Raw genomic sequence first — 24,971 nt, forward strand, 5'->3', positions numbered from 1 at the left:
AGAGATGGGGTTTCACCACGTTGGGCAGGCTGGTCTTGAGCTCAACTGATCCTCCCGCCTGGACTTCCCAAAGTACTGAAATTACAGGTGTGAGTCGCCCTGCCTGGCTCACTCTTTACTGATCCCAAGTAGAATGTTTATATGTTTTGTGCAGAAATATCAGTAAATTTGATTAGGAGGTTCAAGCAGAACATGCCAGCAATATTACATGATTATGTACACTGTGGCTACACCACCAGTGAGGTATCTATTATTAAGCTGATGAAGCTTAGGCTTACGGCTTTCATGCATAATTTTGTATTCAAAAATTTGTAATATTTTACTTGTAAATCTTCCCAACTTACATAAGAATTAAGCCTCAAGCCTCACCAGGGATCAGCCCTTGTATATCACCTTAACTTTGTAAAATTTGAAAAGTTTTGCAACCAAAGCATTTCTTATCTTGAGGGTTATGGATTTTTGCATTTTACCAAGGAAGAGGAAGGCAGGAAGACAGATGGAAAGGAAGACATTAAGGAGGTAAATAAAAAAGAAACATATACCTATATCATTTTTAGTAAGAAAACACTGCAATAAACAATTTAAAATTTAGTTGCTGACAACACAATACAAACAAGTAGTTTAAATTTTGCTCAGTCATCCATCCAAAGTGAAGGTTCCAAGTCAGGGGCACCTCTGCTCCATAAGGTCATTAAGGGACCCAGGCTGCTGCTGTTCACATGTGGCTTCCAGGATTGCTCTCATCCATATCCTTTCAGGCCTTGGAGAAGTGGAAAAGCAAGAAATGTGTTTGAGAGGTGTTCTGTTTGTTTGATTTTTTGGGGGGTGTGTGTGTGTGTGTGGTTTCCTAAGAGTCAAGTTAGAATGTTGCATTCTACTTCTGTTTACACTCCACTAGCTATAACTCAGTCTCATGGCCACATCTTCCTGTAAGGGATAGGTAATGTGGCTGTAACTTATGGAGAAAGGGAGAACAGACTTTGGTGGAATAGAAACAATATCTGACACACCAACCAGCCTTTAAATGAGGCTTCATAACAACCTATGAATTACTGCTTCTCACAGTCTAAAAATCCAGGCAAGCACTTAGGTGTATCTTAGGCCCCTGTTCAACAGCCAAATTACCAGAACACATAAAACTAGAGCTAGACAACAAAACCTCAATTAGAAGTGCTTGGAATGTTGAGTCTGTACTGTCCCTTTACTGTAGTTTCATTCCTTATTTGACAACTTTCCATTCTTGAATTTGTAATTAAGTAAGTGGATGAATAAATGAACGAATGCCTACCTCTCCTCCTAGCCCAGGGTGTGGAGTGCGGAAGAAAGCTACAGCCTGAGACTAAATAATAATAATGACGATATTGATTATATCATACATTTGACTAGCAAGTCAGGCTACAAAGCAACATCACATGTGATATGATTTTCATCTTCACTACAGTCTCTATTGGAGGCACTCAACATATTTTGTAAAGATAAAGAGACTCATTTGGCAGATATGGCTCAAAAGGGTGATATGGCCAGTGTGAGATTCTGCACAAGTACGCAAAGTAGGAATTCACCCCAGGCCTTCTGATCCTATGAGGAGCACCCTTTTCACATCATTACATGTTGTTGCCTTTTGGGCCTCTGGAGCAAAAGGCACATGCAATGGATCACTTGGATATTTTTGTGTGTGTGCATCCAGAGGGCCTGTCCCAGACAAGAATGGAGCACCTGCATGGAAGAGGACATTTTTGGGCCGGGCTTGAGCCCTGATATGGTTAGGCTTTGTGTCCCTACCCAAATCTCATCTTGAATTATAATCCCCATAATCCCCAGGTGTCAAGGGAGAGACCAGGTAAAGATAATTGATGCATGGGGGTGGTGTCCCCCATGCTGTTCTTATGATAGTCAGTGAGTTCTCATGAGATCTGATGGTTTTGTAAGTGTTTGGTCTTTCCTCCTGCATTCACTCTCCTTCCTGCTGTCTTGTGAAGAAGATGCTTTTCTTTCCCTTCACCTTCCACCAGGATTGTAAGTTTCCTGAGGCCTCCCAAGCCATGCTGACAATTAAACCTCTTTCCTTTATAAATTACCCAGTCTCAGGCAGTTCTTTACAGCAGTGTGAAAACAGACTAAGGCAAGCCCAGAATTTGGGACAGATACTGTTTTTCTAATGTTTGTTATGCCAAGCTCCATGCCACCTGGATGGGGTAAGGCAGGAGCTGAAAATTATAGCCAGTGTGTAAGTCTGGCTCTTTGCCTATTTTTATCAGTACAGTTTTATTGGAAACACAGCCACACTCATTCATTTATAAGTTGTCTATGGTTGCTTCTGCAGTACAATAGCACAACTGCATAGTTGCAAAAGAGACCACGGACCTGCAAAGCCTACAGTATTTATGATCAGACCCCATACAAAAAAATGTTTGCTGACCCCTTAGGATAGAACAATGATAGTGCAGGGAACAGAGGCACAGGAAGCAATAATTGAATAGAGAGAGCCCAAAAATAGAATTACGACCAGGACACAGAAATGGAGTAGAGGAAAAGCTATGTGGCACTTGCTACCATATGTCTCCATAAAAGGAAGGGTGACAGTGGCCTTTGTAACAGGGAAGAAAATGACATCTGAGTTGCATATTGAAGGATTAATAGTAGATTTCAAAGCAGTGGGAGGACATTCCAGGCACATGGAAGTACCAAGGCAGGAATCAAATCGCTCTATTCGGAACATCATATTAAATAAGAGCAATGAAAGTGAGGAAAAAGTGAACTCTATCAGATACTGACTGTGGGGCCAGACAAGAGAGGTAGATTGTCACATCTTATCCTGAAAACAAAACTGCCAGGCAAATCTTCTTCCCATTTTACATCAGAGGAGACAAAAATTAGGAGATTAAGTAACTCATCTCTGTTTTCAGAATAAAGAGCAGGTGAGGTTTTGTCCCAGGCTCCTGAAGTTTCTGCTGGTCCTCCACCACTCTCCCAGGTAATTCACTGCTGCCCTGGGACTGCCTGGCCTCATCATGGCTGCAGCTAGCCAGTCGCTGTGCCTGCTCACCTGTTGGCTGGACTCAGCTCAACAGAGGAGTTGCACAGCAGGTAATGGGACCTCTCCTGGACGGTTCAGCCTTTGCAGCAGCTGTCAGGACCAGATTTAACTGCTGGGGTGTTGACGCTGACTTTCTTCTGTGTGGGAGAATTGGCCTAGATTGATGTGAGCAAGGACCAGTGACCACTATTCATGATGAAAAGCAGCCACAGTCACAAATTCAAGGTGAGCTCACTTGCCCTGCAGCTCATGCTGTTCTGTTACCTTATTTCACTGAGTAGGGCTGGATTCAAAGTCTGCAATCAACCCAGACCTTAAGTAGTTGTGCAAATCTGAGCAGGTTTGACTATATCTACTCCACCTTCACACTCTGAATCCAGCAATGAAAATATGTGAAGGAGCTATGCCTCATTTTCATATTAGTGCATATTTAAAGGACCATAAAGGGAGGTGGCATCTAAAGCAATGGACAAAGATGATAAGACTCTTTTTTGAGAATTCTAATTAACTTAAGCTTTAAAAGTAGCATATTCTCACTCATAGGCGGGTGATGAAAAATGAGAACACATGGACACAGGGAGGGGAGTATTAAACACTGGGGTCTATTGGGGGGAAAAGGGGAGAGCCAGTGGGAGGGGGAGGTGGGGAAGGATAGCCTGGGGAGAAATGCCAAATGTGGGTGAAGGGGAGAAAGGAAGCAAAACACACTGCCATGTGTGTACCTATGCAACTGTCTTGCATGTTCTGCTTATGTACCCCAAAACCTAAAATGCAATAAAAAATAAAAATAAAAAAAAAAGAAGATCAACTGATTGTCAGAAAATCTTCACAATCTTCATATCAAGATAAGAGTCAATGGTTTCTCTTTTCTGGAAAAAGAAAAAAGAGGTGGTCAGGCAACTTTATGAGAAAAATCATGTTTGATTCTTATGACTTTTTGTTGTAGTAAAATATCTATAATGAAATTTATCATCTTAACTATTTTTAAGTGCGCAGTTCAGTGGTATTAACTACCTTTACATTGTGGTGCAAAAACCACCATCATCCAACTCTAGAACTTTTTTATCTTCTCAGACTGAAACTCCAATGCATAAAATGATAGCTCTGTATTCTCCGTTCTCTCAGCCCTACGTGACCACCATTTCACTTTCTGCTTTTGTGATTTGACTGCTCTAGGTAACTCACATAAATGGAATCATACAGTGTTTGTCCTTTTGTAGCTGGCTTATGTTTCTTAGCAGAATGTTCTGAAGTTCCATTTATGTTATAGCATATGCCAGAATTTCCTGCGTTTTCCAAGGCCGAATAATATGATGTGTGTATAACACATTTAGTTTATCCACTCATCTGTGGATGAGCACTTGGGTTACTTTCACCTTTTGGTTATTGTAAATATTGCTGCCATGAACATGAATGTACAAATATCAGTTCAATTTCCTGCTTCAGTTCTTCAAGGGAAATTGGTGAATCATATGGTAATTCTGTTTTTAATTTTTTGAAGAATTACCATACTGTTTTCCATAGATACCTCCTGATTTTACACTTCCACCAACAGTGCATAATGGTTGCAATTTTTCCCTATCCCAACCAATACTTCTTATTTTCTGATTTTTTGGTAATAATTATACAAATGGCTGTAAAGTGATATCTTGTTGTAGTTTTGATTTGCACTTTCCCAATAATTAAGGATGCTGAGCATAATTTCAAGTCCTTTGCCCCTTTTTAAGTTGGCTTGTTTTATGCTGTTATTGAGTTGTAGGTGTTCTTTATATATTCTGGATGTTAATCCCTTATAAGATACATAATTTTCAAATGTCTTCTCTTCCGTTATTGGTGGCCTTCTCCCTTGGATAGTATTCTTTCATTCACAAAGGTTTTTAATTTTAATGCAGGCAAATTTATATTTCTTTAAAATGTTGTCTGTGCTTTTGGTGTCATATTCAAGACAGGTTTGCCGAATCCAATGTCAAGAAATTATTCCCCTATGTTTACTTACAAGAATTTTCGAGTTTTGGCTTTTATTATTTGGTCTTTGGTCTATTTTAAATTAATTTTTGCATTTAGCACAAGGTAAAGGCCAAACTTTTTTCTTTTCCATGTGCATACTCAGTTTTCCTAACACCATTTGTTGAAAAGACTGTTCCTTCCTCATTAACTAATCTTTGAACCACTTTCAAAAATTACTGGATCATGCATGCAGTGATTATAATATACTTATATAAGTATATTATGTATATTACATATATGATTATTATATACTTATTATAATATACTTATGAAATCCCTATTCTATTCCATTGACCTATATATCTGTTTTTATGCCAATACCACCGTGTTTTGATTACCATGGCTTTGTAGTTAAGTTTTGAAACCGGGAAGAGTAAGAATATCAACTTTTTGTTGTTGTTGAGACAGAGTCTCACTCAGTCACCTAGACTGGAGTGCAGTGGCATGATCTGAGTTCACTGCAGCTTCCACTCACTGGGTTCAAGTGATTCTCCTGTGTCAGCCTCCTGAATAGTTAAGATTACAGGCACACACCATCATGTCTAATTTTTTTAAATTAGATACAGGTTTTACTATGTTGGTCAGGCTGGTCTTCAACTCCTGACCTCAAGTGATTTGCCCACCTCAGTCTCACAAAGTGCTTGGATTACAGGCATGAGTCACTCCGCCCAGCCTGTTTTTTTTTTCACCCATAAATAGATTTTTCGATTTCAGCAAAAGGAATGCCACTCGGATTTTGATAGAAGTTGCATTGATTCCATAGATCACTTTAGGTAGGTTTGGCATCATAATAATGTAAATCTAATCCATGAACACAGAATGTATTTCTATTCATTTATATCTTCGTGAATTTCTTTCAGTAATGCCTTTGTAGCTTTCAGTGTACAAATCTTTTACCTCTCTTATTGCGTTTATCCCAAAATATTTATTTATTGATGCTAAATAGAACTGTTTTTTTAATTTTTTTGTATACACTACTCATTGTAGTGTACAGAAAACAACTTATTTGTGTGTGTTAAATTGACATTCTGCAACTTTGCCAAGTTGTTTATTGATTCTAGCATATGTGTGTAATGTTTACGGTTTTCTACAGATAATACCATTTGAGAATAAAGAGGATTTTACTTCTTTTCACTTTTAATGATTTTCCTTTCTTTTCTTACCTAATCGCTCTGCAAGGACTTCCAATACTGAATGTAAGTTGCCAGAGAAGGTACCCTTGCCTTATTCCAGATCTCAGAACATCTTTCGATCTTCCACCATGAAGTATGATGTTAACTGTGTGGTTATTTCCTTATATATGACTTTTATTATGTTGAGGTCGTTTCTTAGAATTCTAGTTTTGTTGAGTACTTTCATCATAAATGTTGAATTGTATTAAGAGCATTATGAAATGCTTTTCCTGCATCAATGGAAATGATCACAATTATTGCATTTATTTTGTTAATGTGGTGTATTACATTGATTGATTTTCATATATGGAACTGATCTTTTTAGCCAATGCAAATTTATTTAGGTAAACTTTAAGCTCCTTCCACAATTGCCTTTTAACAATATTAAATACAACGCTTGGCAACCCAATGTGGCCTTTCAAATTTTAAATAAGTGTCATTGCTGGAGTGCTCATGTAAAATGCCTGGTACAGTGTTTTATGTTATAAAGAACTGGTTAATGATATAAAAATGTAATACAAATACAATACATGTACTTAAAGAACTACAAAATAAAAATAATTTATAGGATTCTTTATACATATAAAATCTCTATTTATAAAATAAAACTATGAATTATAATACTGTTAAGCTTCAATTTGAATAGCTGTGCAATTTCTTAAACACCAGTAGTTTAACTAAAGGGAAGACAATTCAAAATGACTTTAATATTTATCTGGTTATAGACCTTCAGAAGGGGGTACCCTGGAGGATGTACTCAGCCCTGCTCAACATTCACTTCTCTTAGGATGTAGGGAAATGCAGTGTTTAAACAAGAATGACAAGGAAACTCCCTTGTGACTAGAGGGCCCTCAGTGCTATTAGGAGATAGAGAGGTCAGGGAAGTCCCCTGGACTGCAGAAAGAATCTATGGAGGCTGTTACAGATTGCATTTTGTCTCCTTACCCTAAAATTCACATGTCAATGCTTTATCCTGCAATGTGACTGCATTTGGAGAGAGGGCCTCTTAGGCTGTAAGATGAACTGAGGTCTTAGGGTGGGACTCCATCCAATAGAATTGGTATCCTTATGAGACAATAAAAAGAAATGAGACATCTATCCTCTCTCTCTCCCCTCCTACCCTCAACCCCCATCCCCACCCCATACACAGAAAAGGTCATGTGAGAACTTAGAGAGAAGGTAGCTGTCTGCAGGTCAGGAAGAGAGGCCTCACCATAAACAAACCCTGCTGGGATATTGATATTTGAGCTTTCAGCTTCCAGAACTGTGAGAAGATAAATTTATATTGCCTAAGCCACCAAATCTGTGATATTTTGTTATGGCAGTCAAAGCAAACTAATACCAAGACTTCAGATGAGCTTCCAGGGAAGAGGGAAGGAAGGAGGTTCTTCTAGAACTGTCCTCAGGGACTGATTCCCTGGTCCCTCCTACTGGTTCATGAGGTCGGGGAATTAAACCTCGGTCAGCTGCACCACTCTCAAGTGTGAGAGATATATCAAAAGAACCTAAAATATCAAAGATATTATTAACATCATGTTTTTGGATAAGGTCTTGCACTGTCACCCAGCTGGAGGGTAGTGGCACAATCTCCACTCACTGCAGCCTTGACATCCCAGGCTCAGTGATCCTCTCACTTCAGCCCCCTGAGTAGCTAGGACTACAGGTGTGTACCACCATGTCTGGCTAATTTTGTTTATTTTTCTAAGAGATAGGGTCTCCCTATGTTGTCCACGCTGGTCTCCAACTCCTGGGCTCAAGCAGTCCTCCTGCCTCAGCTTCCCAAAGTTCTAGGATTTTAAGAGTGAGCCACTGTACCTAGCCCATTAACAACATTGTTTAGGATCTCCGGCCATTTGCCCCACTAAAAAGAAGCACATCAAAACTTCGGTACCCTGTTGGTCTGAAAGAGATAACCAAAGTTGAAAACAAGAAGGTAGATTCTGCTTTTTTTCTGGAGGAAGAAGAGTTGTTCCACGATGTGGTTGCTTTGGTGGAAGAATCTTCAACCTGAGATCTGACTGCTTTGGAGGTAGCTTCTGTCCACATAATACACCATGGACACTAGATCCTTAAATCATCTCAGCTGAACATACCTGAAGCCTCAGTGATCTGATAGCCTATAGGATTCCCTTATTCCCATAAGCCTCCGCCAGGTGCTGATCTTGAAATATGAAGGCCTTGAAGATCATCTGTAAAGGCTCAGATTTAATATCTGAGTCAGGGAAATTTCATCTGTGATGTGCATTTTCTTCTCTAAATTCATTGGGGTTTCTTTGACCAGTCTTATCAGGCTGAATTGTCAACCACTTATTAGGAGTTTTGATTCAAGTATAATCAGCTAACATTACAAAGATTCAAAGAATCTTTCCATTTCTTCTCTTAGACCTGTAGCCTTTATTCCCCGAAGCTGTCTGGCTCTTCACAGGCAAGATTCAGGCTTTTATCTACTCGGCAAATTTCTCTGCTTTCTCTAAACTATCTCTTTGGTCTAGACTTACTTTCCTTCAAGTCCCCCTTCATTTTCCTGAGAAAGTTCATTCTTTTACTTAAGTTTCTATTGAAACATATAAACCTCACTTTCAATCTTGCCTTTTGTGATTTCCAAGATATATCCCTCCTTTAGAAAAATTTGCTATAATACATTATGATACAATCCTTAAGCACTTTAAAAATTATGTCTTCTCTAGCTAACTCAATATTTATTTGGTTACTTTCCTCTTTGAGTTTTTGTAAGAAAACATTTATAATAAGCTTCTGTCATAATGTTATATTAAATAAGTTTTATTACAAGTCTTATTACTTATTATAAAATTGGCTTTCAGTAATAAGAAAATCAACTGCAGCTGTCCATTCTGCCAGATTCCAGTAAGGCTCCAGAGACCTGAGCCTGGATATCAGGCAGTACTGCCCATATTTTAGCATGATGTTTTCAAGACAATCCTGAAGTTAAGCTTTGTGTCATCAGCAGGGTCTTCATGCACCTGCAGCTTTTCCAGGGACCAAGAGGACCAGCTTTCCAATTTGACTTTGACAGGGGATTTCCTTAACATGAGGGATTTTCAGTGCAAACCCCAGAAAAGTCCCAGGCGGCTACATATAAATTGGCTACCCTAGCTAGAATTCAAAGCAGCACCTGGCAGCCAAGACCAATCAGCAGGGAGAGGGTCAAGGTGGGGACAGTTATGATTAAGCACAGCTTTCAATATTTCCATGAGACACCTAGAAATTGGTAACATTTTGACAGACTCTATGGGAGGCAGGCTGCCTATGAACTAAGGGACTGGCACGTGCTTTTTACACTGTGTGCCTTGCAGGGTCACCAGCTCTTCATTGGCTCACCCTGTTTGGACAAATGCCATTCTTGATTCCTTTGCTTCCCTCTGACTGGCAGAGCAAGCTGCCTGATGAAGGTGGAGACAGTCACAAAGGGGACCTCACAGGGGCCATTCTCCTTGCAGCCTGGCTATCATTTGACCCCTTCTGACTGTCTCTTATCTTAAGACCATATCAGTCTCCTGGGGACACAGACCTAGCATTTCCTCTGAAGATTAAGTTTCTAACCAAATCCACAATAGAAAATTTTATGGCTGAGAAACTTAAGACCTTATAGCAAAAGGCACAGTTGAAATCATTAAGATGGTGCATGTATGCCTGTAAAGAATAATAGACAAGCTAAGTAAGACAGTATGTGCATTTTACTTAATGCTTACATAAAATGAGCATTTTGCAATATATTCCCATTATCATCCCTTGCTCATTTGTTTCAATTAGCTGCTTGTGAATATTGCCATATATTTTTAGAAATATGCATATGAAGTACCATTTTACATCATTTTCTTGATCATCATGTCAAGCAAATCATGATCTATATTTACAATTACTGCTGACAAAATTTTTGTATTTAAGAGCAAAAATTAAGCAGGAACACCTTAATGTAATTGCACATGAATATCCGTAAATCACCTAGAACTCATGAGATTCCTTAAATAGTTCCCAAATCGTTTGAGCTTCCTTTGCATATCTCCTGTGATAACAGGGCTAAAGTTTGTGGACATCTTTTGGCCTTTCCCTTGTGGTCACAAGATAATCATAGCTCCAGCCATTACAGCCAGGAAGGAAGAAGGAGAAATGGAGGAAGCAGAGGAAGCAGGAATAGCTTTTGTAATTAGGAATCAAAGACTTTCTCCCAAATCCTCAGCAGGCATCTGCTTGAGCATGAGAGTCTTTAGCTTCCCAGACTCTGCATTAGAGGAAGAAAAGGAAGAGAGTAAAAAGTTGGAATGGCTATTGAGTAGCCTATTCTACAGGATCTGCCATGGAGAATAGTTCAAATGGAACATCTGACGTCTTTGTTCACAGAAATTCTTAGACAGTTTCCCCTATCAGAGAGTTTCCATTGCTGTGTTCTTCCTTGAATTCCTGCTACCCATATCATTTGTTGTGGCCCCTCCTTTGTCTCTGAAGATTCTTTCTTCCCTTTTTCTTCTAATTCTAGGCCCTTCAGCCCTCTCTCCAGAGGTTCTCAAAGAATTGAAATTTTCTCTTGTAGGATGACATGCCATTTTAAGCATCGCTCAGTCTAGTTTACCTTGAATGACTGAATGAATTCAATAAGTTATTTTCTTAAACAAAAGACCAATTGTATACCTATTACAAATGATATTTTCTGTATATAGCAAACAATTCCAATTGTAGTTAACTTTTATCTTCAAATTATGAATATTTACCAGAATTCACAGCTGGCACATAGTGTTGTGCCAAGGATATTTACTATTTACATCCCCCTAGCACAGAGAAAAATCTATACTACTGCCTGACACATCCCAGTTTGTTCTGACTGGAGTAATTCTGTACCTCTGGGCTATAAGCAGCCTGAGTTAAAAAGAAAAGAAGAGGAAGAAGAAAGGAAAGAAGAAAGGAGGGAGGGAGGGAGGGAGGGAGGGAGGGAGGGAGGAAGGAAGGAATAAAGGAGGGAAGGAAGGAAGGTAGGAAAAAACAAAAAGAAGGACAGATGGGCAATTAGGAACCGTCAGTCTATATGTATAGACTCATAAAATCCAAAAAAGTGTGTTGCCCTTGTATTGCATTATTTTTATTTCAATAAGTTTTTGGGGAGCAGGTGGTTTTTGCTACATGAATAAGTTCTTTAGCAGTGATTGCTGAGATGTTGATGCACCCATCACCTGAGCAGTGTACACTGTACCCAATGTGTAGTCTCTTATGCCTCACCCACATCCCACCCTTTTTCTAAGTCCCCAAAGTCCATTGTGTCATTCTTATGTCTTTGCGTCCTCATAGCTTAGCTCCCTTGTTGCGCTTGAATTTACTCCTTTATTTCCAAAGCTAAAAAGTTAAAGCATTTTCAAAGTTAGTTAGTTAGACGTCTACTGCATTAACATTGTGTGTATATGTTTATGTATGTATGTGCGTATAGCATGTTAGAGCTTGAATAAACTTGCTTTATCTCTTCTTAGATATTAGTTCAATTTCAGCCAAGGGCAAAAACAAATTTCTTTGCAACTTACCAAAACAGAGTGTAAATCTAGTGAAAACCAAAAAAGTAATTTTCACTAACATCAAAATCAATGGGGTTAATATATCTTACTGCTTTTTCTTTTGATTTCATGGAGACTCTTCTTATCTCCCATAAATTGGAAAATTGTATTTGTCAGGGTCTCTAGAGAAATAGAACCAACAGGAGATTGTCTATCTATCTATCTATCTATCTATCTATCTATCTATCTATCTATCTATCTATCTACACACACACATACACACACACATATATGTATATATGTATATACATATATATATATATAGAGAGAGAGAGGAGAGAGATAATAGAAAAAATGACTCATGCTATTATTGAGGCCAAGAAGTCCCACAATAAGCTGTCTAAAAGCTGGAGCACCAGAGAAGTCTGCTGTAATTTAGTCTGAGGTTGAAGATGTAAGTCTCAGAGTTGAAAGATCATGGAACCAGTGTGTGGGGGCAAGAGAATCTAGATGTCTCAGCTCGATGAAGTGATAATAGCCCCTTCCTGAAACTAACCCTTTCCTTGTTCAGGAACAAAAAGCCACCCTTGTAAAACTAATGAAAGACCAGAAGGTTAGGATTATTAAAGGAGCCTGAATTCTTCTAAGATATAGGTATAGCTAAATGATAACCAGCCATTGTCCCCTAGCTTGCTTTTCTATGATTCATTACTGCTCAGGAGTCATGTAGCCAGAAGCCACAAGATATGTAACTCCCCCAATTGCTCCTGTAGATAGCATCACTGTTGTAAAACCTAATATTGGTATTTGAAATATTTTTCAGGTTTTTGCATTCTGATGACTGACTGACTCTACTTAAAATCACCCAGATCCATACTAAGAAACTGACTCAACCAGTCCTATAGCCCCATACAGAAGCTGACTCAGTGTACAAAGATTATTTTTGATCCTCTAGGATTTCATGCCCAACCCAACCAATCAGTATTCCCTATCCCCTAGCGCTCTACCCACTGAACTGTCTTTGAAAAAATATAGCCTCTGAAATCTCAGGGAAGTGGATTTCAGAAACATTTCCTATCCTCTTCCTGGGCTAGGCCTGTGATAACTAAACTCTTTCTCTACTGCAACACCACGGTCTCAGTGTATTGGCTTTTTTGTACAGTGGACAAGAAGAACCTGTTGGAGATTACAATAGCTGGCCAACTTATGAATCTTGAAGATGAGTCTTTCCTGTACAATTTAGATCCAGTGCATACAGTTTCATGGTTTCCTTCCCCAGCCCCTTGAGGACATCTGCAAACATTTATTTAATTCTATACACAACATTCCCTTAAATACATCAGAGTATTGCAACAACTTACACAGAACACTAAGATTTTATCTACTATTCCAGGTGTCAAGTTAAACCTGAATTAGATTATCTAAACAAATTTACAAGACAGGTTACACAAGATTGTGTGTCACATAAAATTTAAATTTTGAACAAAATACATCTCTCTTCCTTTGATCTCATAGAGGGGTTAAAGTCTCAAAATATAGACATTATCATTCTCTACTCTTTCTGATTCATTAGTCCTTACCAGATTAATTTCATTTACATTCCAAGTTGAAATCAGATTCTTTCTTTAGTTTCTGAAGGGTGTGTGTACTTTACTTTCAAATTTCATTTGTCCATTCCTAGTATATACAAAAGCAACTTGTATTCTGCCACATTCAGTTATTAGTTCCAGGAATTTTTACTGTGGTTTTGAATATCTTGATTTTTTTACATAGACAATTACATCATCTGTGAAGAAAGATAGATTCATTTCTTCCTTTCCAACCTATGTACATTTTATTCACTTTTCTTGTCTTATTGCATTAGCTAGGAATTCCAGTACAATGTTGAATAGGAATGATGAGACAGGATACTCTTGCCTTGTTCCTGATCTTGATGGGAAAGTTTCTAGTTTTCGACCATTAAGTATGATATTAGCTATAGGCCTTTTGTAGATGTTATTTATCAAGTTGAAGAAGTTTTCTTTTATTTGTAGTTTGCTGAGAGTTTTATGATTGAATGTTGATTTTTTTCAAATGTTTTTTCTATATTAATTGATATAATCACATAGTTGCTTTTCTTTAGCAAGTTGACGTGATGGATTACATTAACTAACTTGCAAATATTGAACTTGCCTTGCATAGCTGGAATAAATCCCTCTTGGTTGTGGTTTATAATTCTTTCTATATTTTGTTTAATTTTGTTTCCTAAAACCGTTTGTGGATTTTTGAATCTATATTCATGATACATATTACTCTGTTGTTTTGTTTTGATTTGTTTTTTTTCTTTGTAATGTCTTTGGTTTTGGACATTTGGATAATCTGGCTCCAGAAAATAAGTCAGAAAGTGTTTCCCCTGCTTCTAATTTCTGGAACAAGTTGTAGAAATTGGTATAATTTCTTCATTAAATATATAATAAAATTCATCAGTAAAAGAACATGGGCCTGATGCTTTCTATTTTGGAAGGTTCTTAATGATTCAATGTCTCTAATAGATACAGACATATTCATATTATGTATTTCTTCTTGTGTGAGTTTTGGTAGACTGTTTCTTTCAAGAAATTTGTCCATTTAATCTAAGTTATCTAATTTGTAGACACAAAACTGTTCATAATATTCCTTTATTATTCTTTCAGTGTCCATGAGATCAATAGCGATGGCTCCTCTTTTGTTTATAATATAAATAATTTGTGGCTTCTCTTGTTTTTCTTCATTGGGCTGGCTAGTGGCTTATTAATTTAATACTCTTTTTAAAAATTCTTTGTATTTTTTTCTATTTTCAATTTTACTGATTTTCACTGTGATTTTGTTTTTTTCTTCTGCTTATTTGGATGTGAATTACTTTTCTTTTTTAGTATCCTACAGTGGAAGTTCAGATTATTGATTTGAGATCTTATTCTTTTTTCTAATATGTATTATATTATGAACTGAATTGTGTTCCTCCAAAAATTCATATTTTGAAGCCTTAACTCCCAATGTTACCATATTTGGAGTTAGAGTCTATGAGAAGGCAATAAAGATTAAATATGTTGTAAAGATATTCTTTTAAGGACACCAGTCCTATTAGATTATCTAATAATCTGTTAGACTAAGCTGTAATCTAATAGGACTGGTGTCCTTATGAGAAGAGAAAGTGACTCCAGAAAGCTCTCTATTTTTTCCCCTCTCTCCCTCTGTCTCTCCACAGGAAAAAGACCATGTGATTACACAGCAAGAAGGCAGCCATCTATAAGACCGGAAGCAAGGCCTCAGCAGAAAGAGATCCTGAAGAAACCTTGATCTTGGACTTCTAGTCTCCAGGACTGGGAGAGAATAAACTGTTGTTTTAGCCACACAATCTGTGGTCTTTTGTTATGGCAGTTCAAGCAGATTAATATATATTTGATGCTATAAATTTCCCACTAAACACTGCTTTTGCTTTACCCCACAAATTTTAATGAGTTGCATTTTAAAAAAATTTTTATTTAGTTTAAAATATTTTTACACTTTTCTTGAAACTTCCTTCACCTCACTGTTATTTAGAATTGTGTTGTCACAAATATTTGCGAATTTTTTAGCTATCTTTCAGTTACAGATTTCCAGTTTAGCTCCATTGTGGTTTGATAGCATGTTTTGTATGATTTCTATTATTTTAAATTTGTTAAGGTATGTTTTGTGGTTCAGAATGTAGTCTGTCTTGGTGGATATTCCATGAGAGCTAGAGAAGAATGTGTATTCTGCTTTGCTGTATGAAGTAGTCCATAAATGTCAATTAAATCTAGGTGATTTTGCCATAATGATGTTCTGCCCACTGGATCTGTCATTTACTAGTCGAAGAGTGTTGAGGTCTTCAGAGGTAATCATTAATTTGTCTATTTTTCGTTGCCATTCTATCCATTTTTTCCTCAGGTAGGCACATACTTATTAAGGATTATTACATCTTCTTAGATAGTTGGTCCCTTTATTATTATGTAAAGCCTCTCTTTATCACCTAATGTTCCTTGCTCTGAAGTCTGCTTTAATATAAATTATAATAACTGCTTCAGCTTTCATTTCATTACTGTTATTATGGTGTATCTTTCTTCATCCCTTTACTTTTAACCTGTTTGTACCTTTACAGTTAAGATGGCTTTCTTGACTGAGCATGGTGGCTCATGCCTGTAATCCTAGCACTTTGGGAGGCCAAGGCAGGTGGACCATGAGGTTGGGAGTTCAAGACCAGCCTAGCCAACATGATGAAACTCTGTCTCTACTAAAAATTCAAAAATTAGCCAGACACGGTGGCGGGTGCCTGTAATCATAGCTACTTGGGAGGCTGAGGGAGGAAAATCACTTGAACCTGGGAGGTGGAGGTTGCAGGAAGCCAAGATTGCACCACTGCACTCTAGCCTGAGTAACAGAGTGAGACTTTGTTTCCAAAAAAAAAAGGCTTTCTTTTAGACAGCATATAGTTGGGTCCTATGTTTTATCTACTCTGACAGCCTATCTTTCAATTGGTGTATTTAGACCATTCACATTTAAAGTGATTATTGATATAGTTGGATTAATTTATACCATAATTGTAACTTTTCATTCATTATCCTTTTCTGTTTCTTTTTTCTGAAATCTCTGATCTTATCATTTTGTATACCTCCATTTTCCATCGTAGTATATATGTCTTTTAAAAAAATTAGTAGTTATCCTAGAATTTGTGGTATATATTTACATTAATCTGTGTACTTTCACTGTAACCACTTCACAGGTTGTGCAGGTACCTTAAAAGAGAGTATTCTTGATTTTTCTTCCCTTTACTTCTTATTACATGTTGTCTTTTATTTCTTTTATCCATAAGCTATAGTCACCCAGTATAGTGATGTTATTATAGTTTTGAGCAAGCAATTATTTATCAGATCAATTGAGAATAAGGAAAATACACGATTTTACTTTCTGTAATGTACTAAATTGTGCCTCTCGAAAACACACATTTTAAAGTCCTTACCCCCAGTATCTGGTAAGCATGAGGACTAGCTTTCATATGTGGTATATATTCTGAACCAGCAACCAATGTTCGGTGCCATTTCTCTCATTGCTAGAATAGAAGGAGGTGGGAACTAAAGGACAAAAGTAGAAGTGATGCAGTTGTGGTTTTCCCAAGAACATGCTCACAAACTTTTTGATTTCCATCCGTGCTATGTGAGCTCCACTGTTTTAGAAGTCTCTACCTGTGTCAGTTAAGATCTTAACAGGAACAAACAGCTTATGCAAATTGGAATAATTCAAGTAGAATTTACTTACAAGAGGATAATTACAAAATTGCAGGCAAAATGTAGTGAAACCACAAGGAATAGTGAAGAAAGCCAGGGCCAGCAGGCACTCGAGTTTTCATCTAAGCCCAAGGGAACAAGGAGTTTTAGAAATTAGGAGAGTGATCCCTTTGGAACCAGCTGTTTTGAAAGGAGCTATGATCATCTGTTGAAAGATTCAGCCAGACAGTGGCAATCCCAGAGGGGTAGAAACATGAATAAATACCCTGGCTGCACTCTCCTTCCTCACCCACATTGGGTCCTTTGGTCATTAATCATTAGAACAGAGAAAAGTGTAAAACCAGTAATGCACATTTAGAGAGAGAGGCACCCAGAAGCTATTCAGCCATTATCCAAAGAAAAAAATGCAGAGAATTATTATAATTATTCGCAAGATACCGACTTATACTTTAAAAAGGTCAATTGTATTTCTATATACCAGGAATGAGCAATAAAAAAATTAAATAAACATACACACACACACACACACACACACACACAATTATGCATATATAGTGTGAATCCTGAAAATCTGAGACAAATCTCGGTTAATTCAGAAAGATTATTTTGTCAGAGTTAAAGACTTACACCCATGACAGCCTCAGGAGCTCCTGTCAACATTTGCCCAAGGTGGTCTGAGGACTGTTTTGTTTTAGGGATACATGAGGAATCAATCAAAATATCTAAGATGAACATTGGTCCCTTCTGGAAAGGCTGGACAACTCCAAGTGGGGCGGGGGTTCCAGGTCATAGGAAGATGAGAGACAAGTTGTTGCATTCTTTTGAGTTTCTGATTAGTTCCTCCAAATGAGGCAATCAGATATGCATTTACCTCATTGGGTAGAGGGATGACTTTTAATAGAATGGGAGTTAGGTTTGCCCTAAGCAGTTCCCAGCTTGACTTTTCCCTTTAGCTTACTGTTTTGGGGGCCTCAAGATATTTTCCTTTCACAATAGTAACTACAAAACTCCAAATATCATAAATATAAATTTGATTAGAGATATTCAAGAACTCTGCAACCGAAAAAAATTATAGAAGATTTTTGAGGAGGATGAAAGAAGACTTAAATAAATGGCAGAATATATCATGTTCATTCCTGGAAAGAGTTATAATATGAAAATTTAATATCATATTATCCACAATTTATCTATAAATTTGATACCATCTTAAACAGAATTCCCAGTTTCCTTAGGGAAATTTCAAGTTTGCTCTCAAATGCATATGAAAATGCATATAGTCAAAAAACATAGCCAAGATAATCTTAAAAAAGAAGAAAGGGGAGAATATACGCTCACCAGTGTAAGTGCTTCTTATAAAGCTGCACTAATTAAGACAGTATGGCCTTGGTGCAAGGGCAGACAAATATATCAATGCACCAGAATAAAGTCCAGAAATAGAGCCAAATAAGGAGGTGACACTGCAGACTAGTGAGGAACAGACACTTTTTTCAACAAATAGTGTTGTGTCAACTAAAATTCATATGGAGACAAAAAAGAATTTTGACCCCTATTCTGTCCCATGCAATAAATAAACAAATAAATAATTCCATGAGGTTTTCAGATCTAAATGTAAAAGCTTAAGAAATAAAGCTTCTAATTAACTGCATTGGATCATATAACTAAATGTAAAATGCAAAGTTATAAAGCTTCTAGAAGAAGACATGGAGAAAATCTGCATGACCTATGTTTGGTGATGAATTTTTATTTTTTATGGATGCATATTTTACTTACACAGTTTTTGATACAATAGTAAAAAGTACTTAAAACTGAAAAGTTGACTTTATTATAAAAGAAAAACTGATACGTTGGAATTCATGAACATTAAAATTTTTTACTCTGTGAAGACGTTATTAAGAAAATGAGAAGATACCAGGATAAAATATTGAAAATTGCATATCTGATAAAACACTTATATGAAGAATATCCAAAGAAGGCTTAAAGCACAACAATAAGGAAACAAACAGCCCAACTTAAAACAGGCAAAATGTCTCAACAGAGACCTGTGAAAGGAAAATAAATCTTGAGACCCTAAACTCACTAAGTTGAAGGGAAAAGTCGAGCTGGAAAATTGTCATGCAAACCTGCATCCCATTTTAGTCCTGAAGCAGATGGCTTCAAAGGTGAAAACCTATATGCCTTCCTAATATTTTGCCCACGAGGAAATTCCTTGTGGGCCTCAAGGTCTTTACCCTAAAGTGTTTTCTGTTAAAACTCACCATGGCAATGTAAATTGATAGCTTATCTTCACAGGTGGTGGGACATAGGGCAGAACTCAAAGTCATTTCTCTGCCTACCTGAGTCAAATGCATATCTGATTGTTTCCTCTGCCCTATTACCTATATTATTTTATGTAAAAATGCAGATTTACTAAGGCAGACAAATGCATGAATGACTATTTTCCTCTACCTGCCCTTTCATGAAAATTGTGTATTTCTCAATATTCTGCCATTTCCTCTTTAAATTTGAAGCCCTCAAAATCATCTGTAAAAACAGGCATAGACCTGTCTCCAGGATGCACATCCTTAAATTTGGCAGATAGATCTGAAATGATTAAGTCTTGCTTTGGTCATTTTTCTTGACTGACATACCTCACTAAGAATATATACAGATTGTAAATAAGCATATGAAAAGATGTTCAACATTAATTATCTTTATGGAAACAGATTAAAACAACACTGAAGACCAGGCACAGTGGCTCACACCTGTAATCTCAGCACTTCGGGAGGCCAAGGCGGGCAGATCACTTGAGCCCAGAAGTTGAAGAGCAGCATGGAGGATATAATAAAACCCCATCTCTATCAAAATACAAAAATTTGTGGGGTGTGGTGGCATGTGCCTGTAATCCCAGCTACTTGAGGGGTGCTGAGGCAGTAGAATCACTTGAACCCAGGAGGCAGAGGTTACAGAGCCAAGATTGCACCACTGCACTTCAGACTAGACAACAGATGAGACTCTTAAAAAAAAAAAATAACTAGATGTGGTGGAGTTTGCCTTTGTCCCAGCTACTTGGGAAGCTGAGGTGGGAGGATTACTTGAGCCCAGAGAGGTGTAGGCTTCAGGAAGTGTTACCATGCCATTGTACTCCAACCTGAGCAACAGCGAGACCATGTCTCAAAAATGAAAAACAAAAACTGAAAACAGCCCCTCACAACACTGAGATAGGATTTCATATCTATCGGAATGGCTAAAATTAGTAAAAAATAACCAATTTTGTTGAGCAACAGGAAGCCTCATTGTTGGTGGAAATGCAAATGGGTCTGATTATGTTGAAAGACAGTTTGGTGATTTCTTTTCAAGCTAAACATAGATTTACCATGTGACCTATTAATTGCACTCATAGATATTTACCCAATGGATTTGAAAACTTATGTTTACACAAAAACCTTGAGATAATTATTTATAGAGGTTTTATTTCTAATCCATCAAAATTGGAAATAACCAAGAAATTCTTTAACTGGTAAATGAATAAATAATCTGTGGTACATCCAGACAATTGAAGGCTATTTAACAACTGAAAGGAGTAAACTATTTATCCACACAGCAACATAGATAAAACTTAAATGCATATTGATAAATAAAATAAGTCAGTTTGAAAAAGCTACACAGTATATGCATCTACTTATTTACTATTCTGAAATATTCAGGGGGGGGTGAATATTTTAAGACAGCAAAATTTTAAAGATGGAAGCCCGATTAGTAATTGCCATTGATAAGGGGATGAGGGAAAGTTGATTAGGTGAAGCACGGGGAATTTTTAGGAATATAAAACTGTTTTGTGTGGTTATGTAGTAGTAGATACCTGACCCTATCCATTCTCAAAATTTATAGAACTTCTTAGAACAAACAGTAAACCTTAATGTATGCAATGTTTTTTAAAAAATAGGAGGGTGGGAGAGTTCGAGATGGAATACAAACTGTAGCAAAAAAATCTGACTATATTACAAATGTATGACATAACCTCTCTGAAGCAGGTGGGGAAAAGGGGTGATGATTTAAGTAACTTTAGAGATTAATGGAAATAGGTAGACAAAATACAAAAGGAACTGTACAAACACACTGTACTCTAATTGGTAATATTGTTTCTCATAAGGGTATGAATTAACAATTCTCAAACTCTAATGCATACTGTGATTAAACAATATGTAAATAGATGGTGGAAACCAGATTTTCCACTGTTGAACCAGGAGTTTACAGACAAGCAGAAATACTAGAATAATCCATGTGAGATGAATTAAAGTTGGAACCATGAGTATGAACTAACATTTAGCTTAATGTAAGTACTACCGGATAGGTATAACAATAATTACAGATATATGTGATACCTATATAAATGGTTTGAATGCACATACATATATATATTTCTTAGCTCTGTCCTGACATAGATTCTTTGCTTGGACAAAGTTAGTCAGCCTTCTGAATCTTTTGCTAGCCCCATCTGTGCACTTCCTTGCAGAATCCAGTTTTAACAAAGAGCCCTGCTGATATGGTCTGGCTGTGTCCTAAATCTCATCTTGAATTGAATCTTCATAATCTCTGTAATCCCCACGTATCAAGGGAGAAACCAGGTGGAGGTAACTGGATCATGGCGGCAGTTTCCTTTATGCTGTTCTTGTGATAGTGAGTGAGTTCTCAAGAAATCTGACAGTTTTATAAGAGTTTGGTAGCTCCTCCTATGTTCATTCTTCTTCCTGCTGTCTTGTGAAGAAGGTGCCCTGCTTCTCCTTTGCCTTCTACCGTTACAGTAAATGTAAGTTTCCTGAGGCCTTCTCAGTCATGCTGAACTGGGTCAATTAAACATCTTTTCTTTATAAATTACCCAGTGTCAGGCAGTTCTTTATAGCAGTATGAAAATGGACCCATACACCTGCTAACTCAGTTTAGTGAGAAGCCCTCATCCTTGATATTTATTCAGTTCCTCAGCCTCCACCACCCCCAAGTGATGTCTGATGACTCTGGACTATCTTCATCAATAATCCTTTTAGGTTAGTTGAGCCAGAATTCCCTTTACCTTGATGTTTCCTCTTAGTAATTTCCCACTCACTGACTCCCATACTGCTCCTTGGCTACCATTTCCCACTCGCTCATGCTGCATTCAGAGTTGAGCCCAATCTCTCTCCTCCACGGGAAGATGTGCTACAGCAGCTCCCACATCAACTGCGATGACTTTGAATAAAATCTTCCTTACCCTTATCTAACAAATATCATCAAATAACTTTTCTTTAACAGTCCTCTGAGACAGCCTAGAAACCATGACACCTGCCCCATCAGTGACAAGCACACCTAGCACTCAGCTCTTGGTTTCTAACACCGTGCTCCAATAAAGGGAACCAGAACTTCCTAGAGAAATGGCTGATTCTAGGGTGGTGGCATGGAATATGCAAAAGTGGCCTGAAGAGTCTTGAAGTGATAGAAAGTAAAGAAGTAATAAAATGTAAAAAGCAGGATTGAGTCATATTAAAAAGACACATGAGCTAACGGGGTCATTGGTCAAAACCGAACAACTTGAGCAAACTAATGAAATAAATAAATAACTCAAAGTATAAAAGAAGTATCCAAGAATCCATATCAGTGTAAATAAACGACTGAATAAATAAATAAAAGGAGGAGGAGAAAAACACAAATCCACCATACAGAAGAATTCCAAATAACTTATGTAGCTTCTCTGCCCTCAAGGAGGTAGAACCTTAAATTCCAAACGGCTCTTAGAAACTTGCTTCAAAGAGTACAGTGTAGAAAAGGGGGAGAGGAGGGTGACTCCACAGTAGAAAAAAGCTGGCAGCATGACTTCAGCCAGGGGATCAGAGTCGACATCATCAGTGATAAGTCATGTTGATAGCATGTATCCTTGATACCATGTTTTGATAAGACACTTCACTTCTCTGGTCTTTCTCCCAAAACCCCATAACCCTAGTCTAAGCAGGAGAGAACATAGGACAGATCCAAATTGAGGGACATTCTACAAACACTTGATTAAGACTCTTCAAACTTGTCAAAGTCATAAACAAAAAAAAAAAAACAGAAAAAAATCTAAGAAATTATCCTAGCCATAGGTGTCTAAGGAGACATGATGCCTAAATGTAATGCGGTATCCTTGGTGGAATTCTGACACAGATAAAAGATATTGAATGTGAGACCAGCCTGGCCAACATGGTGAAACACCATCTCTACTAAAATGCAAACATTACCTGGCCATGGTGGTGGTGCCTGTAATCCCAGCTACTCAGGAGGCTGAGGTAGGAGAATCACTTGAACCCAGGAGGTGGAAGTTGCAGTGAGCTGAGACGGTGCCACTGCACTGCAGCCTGGGTGAGGAAGCAAGACTTCATCTCAAAAATTTTAAAAAAAGATATTGGGGGCGCTGGGCGTGGCGGCTCAAGCTTGTAATCCCAGCACTTTGGGAGGCCGAAGCAGCTAGATCACGAGGTCAAGAGATCGAGACCATCCTGGTCAACATGGTGAAACCCCATCTCTACTAAAAATACAAAAAATTAGCTGGGCATGGTGGCGCGTGCCTGTAATCCCAGCTACTCAGGAGGCTGAGGCAGGAGAATTGCCTGAACCCAGGAGGCGGAGGTTGCGGTGAGCCGAGATAGTGCCATTGCACTCCAGCCTGGGTAACAAGAGCAAAACTCCGTCTCAAAAAAAAAAAAGATATTGGGAAAAACTAAGAAAATCTCAGTAAAGTAAGGACTTTAGTTAATAATAGTGCATCAGTATTGATTCATTAGTTGTGGTAAATGGGCCACAGTAATGTAAGATGCTAACCATAGGGGAAATTGAGCAAAGAATAGGTAGGAACTTTCTGCATTACCTTTGCAGCTTCTCTGGAAATCTAAAGCTACCTTAAAATAAAAATTTATTTAAATGTAAACTATAAAACTTCTAGAAGATAATACAAAATGTACATAATCTTGGGGTAGCAACAGTTTCTTAATCAGAACACAAAAATAAGCAAAACTTATAAAAAAGATTACTAAGAGTTGGACTATGTTAAAATTAGGAAATTCTCTTCATCAAAATATGCCATTAAATGAATAAATAGCCACAGCATGGGAACAAAACGTTTTCAGTAAATATTATCTACAAAGAATTTGTATCCAAGATAATACCCTCTCTCTTCTTTTTTTTTTTTCTCTCTCTCCTATAAATCAATAAAAATCAGACAACAAACACAATTGGACAAATAAAAAACAAAAGCACTAGGCAATGAATAATTAATAAATATGAAAATGTGCTCAACATCACTAGTCATCAGAAAAAAAACAAATTAAACCCACTCAGATAACAATATATCTGACCAGAATGGCAAATATTAGAAAAACTGAAAATACCAAGAATGTGTAGCATTGGAATTCAATACTCTGTTAACAGTGTGCGTGAAAACTGATAAAACCATTTTTGGAAAATTGTTAGGCCATATCTACTAGAGCTGAACATAAACATACCCACATGCTACTCTGTGGTTTAGCAATTCCACTCCTAGGTCTATATCCAGCAGATACATAGGCATATATGCACCAAAGAAGTGCAAAGTGTTCACAGCAGCAAGTCCTGGACTTGCAAGTGAGGCCAACAAGGCACCTAGGGTGCACAATTGAAATAGGCTGTCATTCTCGGGATCATGTAAGAGCTGAGCCTGTACTTTGCAAGCCTTGAGGGTGATGGCTTCTTTAAATTTTGTTCCCTTGCTGCCTCCCTTGACTCACAGTCATCCTGACCCCAATAGCAGCATGTTTCATATCAGCTGAAGCAGATACTGTTAAAAGTGCCCCCCAGCGTCATCTGCTTTCCTGTTGCCAGTGGCCACTGCCAAAGGCTTGTTGTACTTGCAACCTTCTCAGAACACTGCCCTCAGCAACTGGGACTGCCTTCACCAAAAGTTCCTAAGAGGTAAATTCATAGCCACCATCTTGGGTGGCTTGGAGCCAGGACTGGCTACTGTGGAAAGCAAAAGCCTCACTTT

The 24,971-nt window shown here is 37.7% G+C and overlaps 1 long non-coding RNA gene across 1 annotated transcript in view; it reads left to right on the top strand.

Moving 5' to 3' along the window:
- Positions 1 to 16,892, top strand: part of LOC118148471 (uncharacterized) — a 117,449-nt gene extending 100,557 nt beyond the window's left edge. Inside the window, exon 3 of the long non-coding RNA XR_004735287.3 lies at positions 14,935 to 16,892. This is a non-coding gene — a long non-coding RNA (uncharacterized LOC118148471). The remainder of the gene's footprint in view (positions 1 to 14,934) is intronic.
- Positions 16,893 to 24,971: the final 8,079 nt, after the last annotated feature.

The sequence above is a fragment of the Callithrix jacchus genome, chromosome 16 (assembly GCF_049354715.1).
Source record: "Callithrix jacchus isolate 240 chromosome 16, calJac240_pri, whole genome shotgun sequence".
Taxonomy (NCBI): Eukaryota; Metazoa; Chordata; class Mammalia; order Primates; family Cebidae; genus Callithrix; species Callithrix jacchus.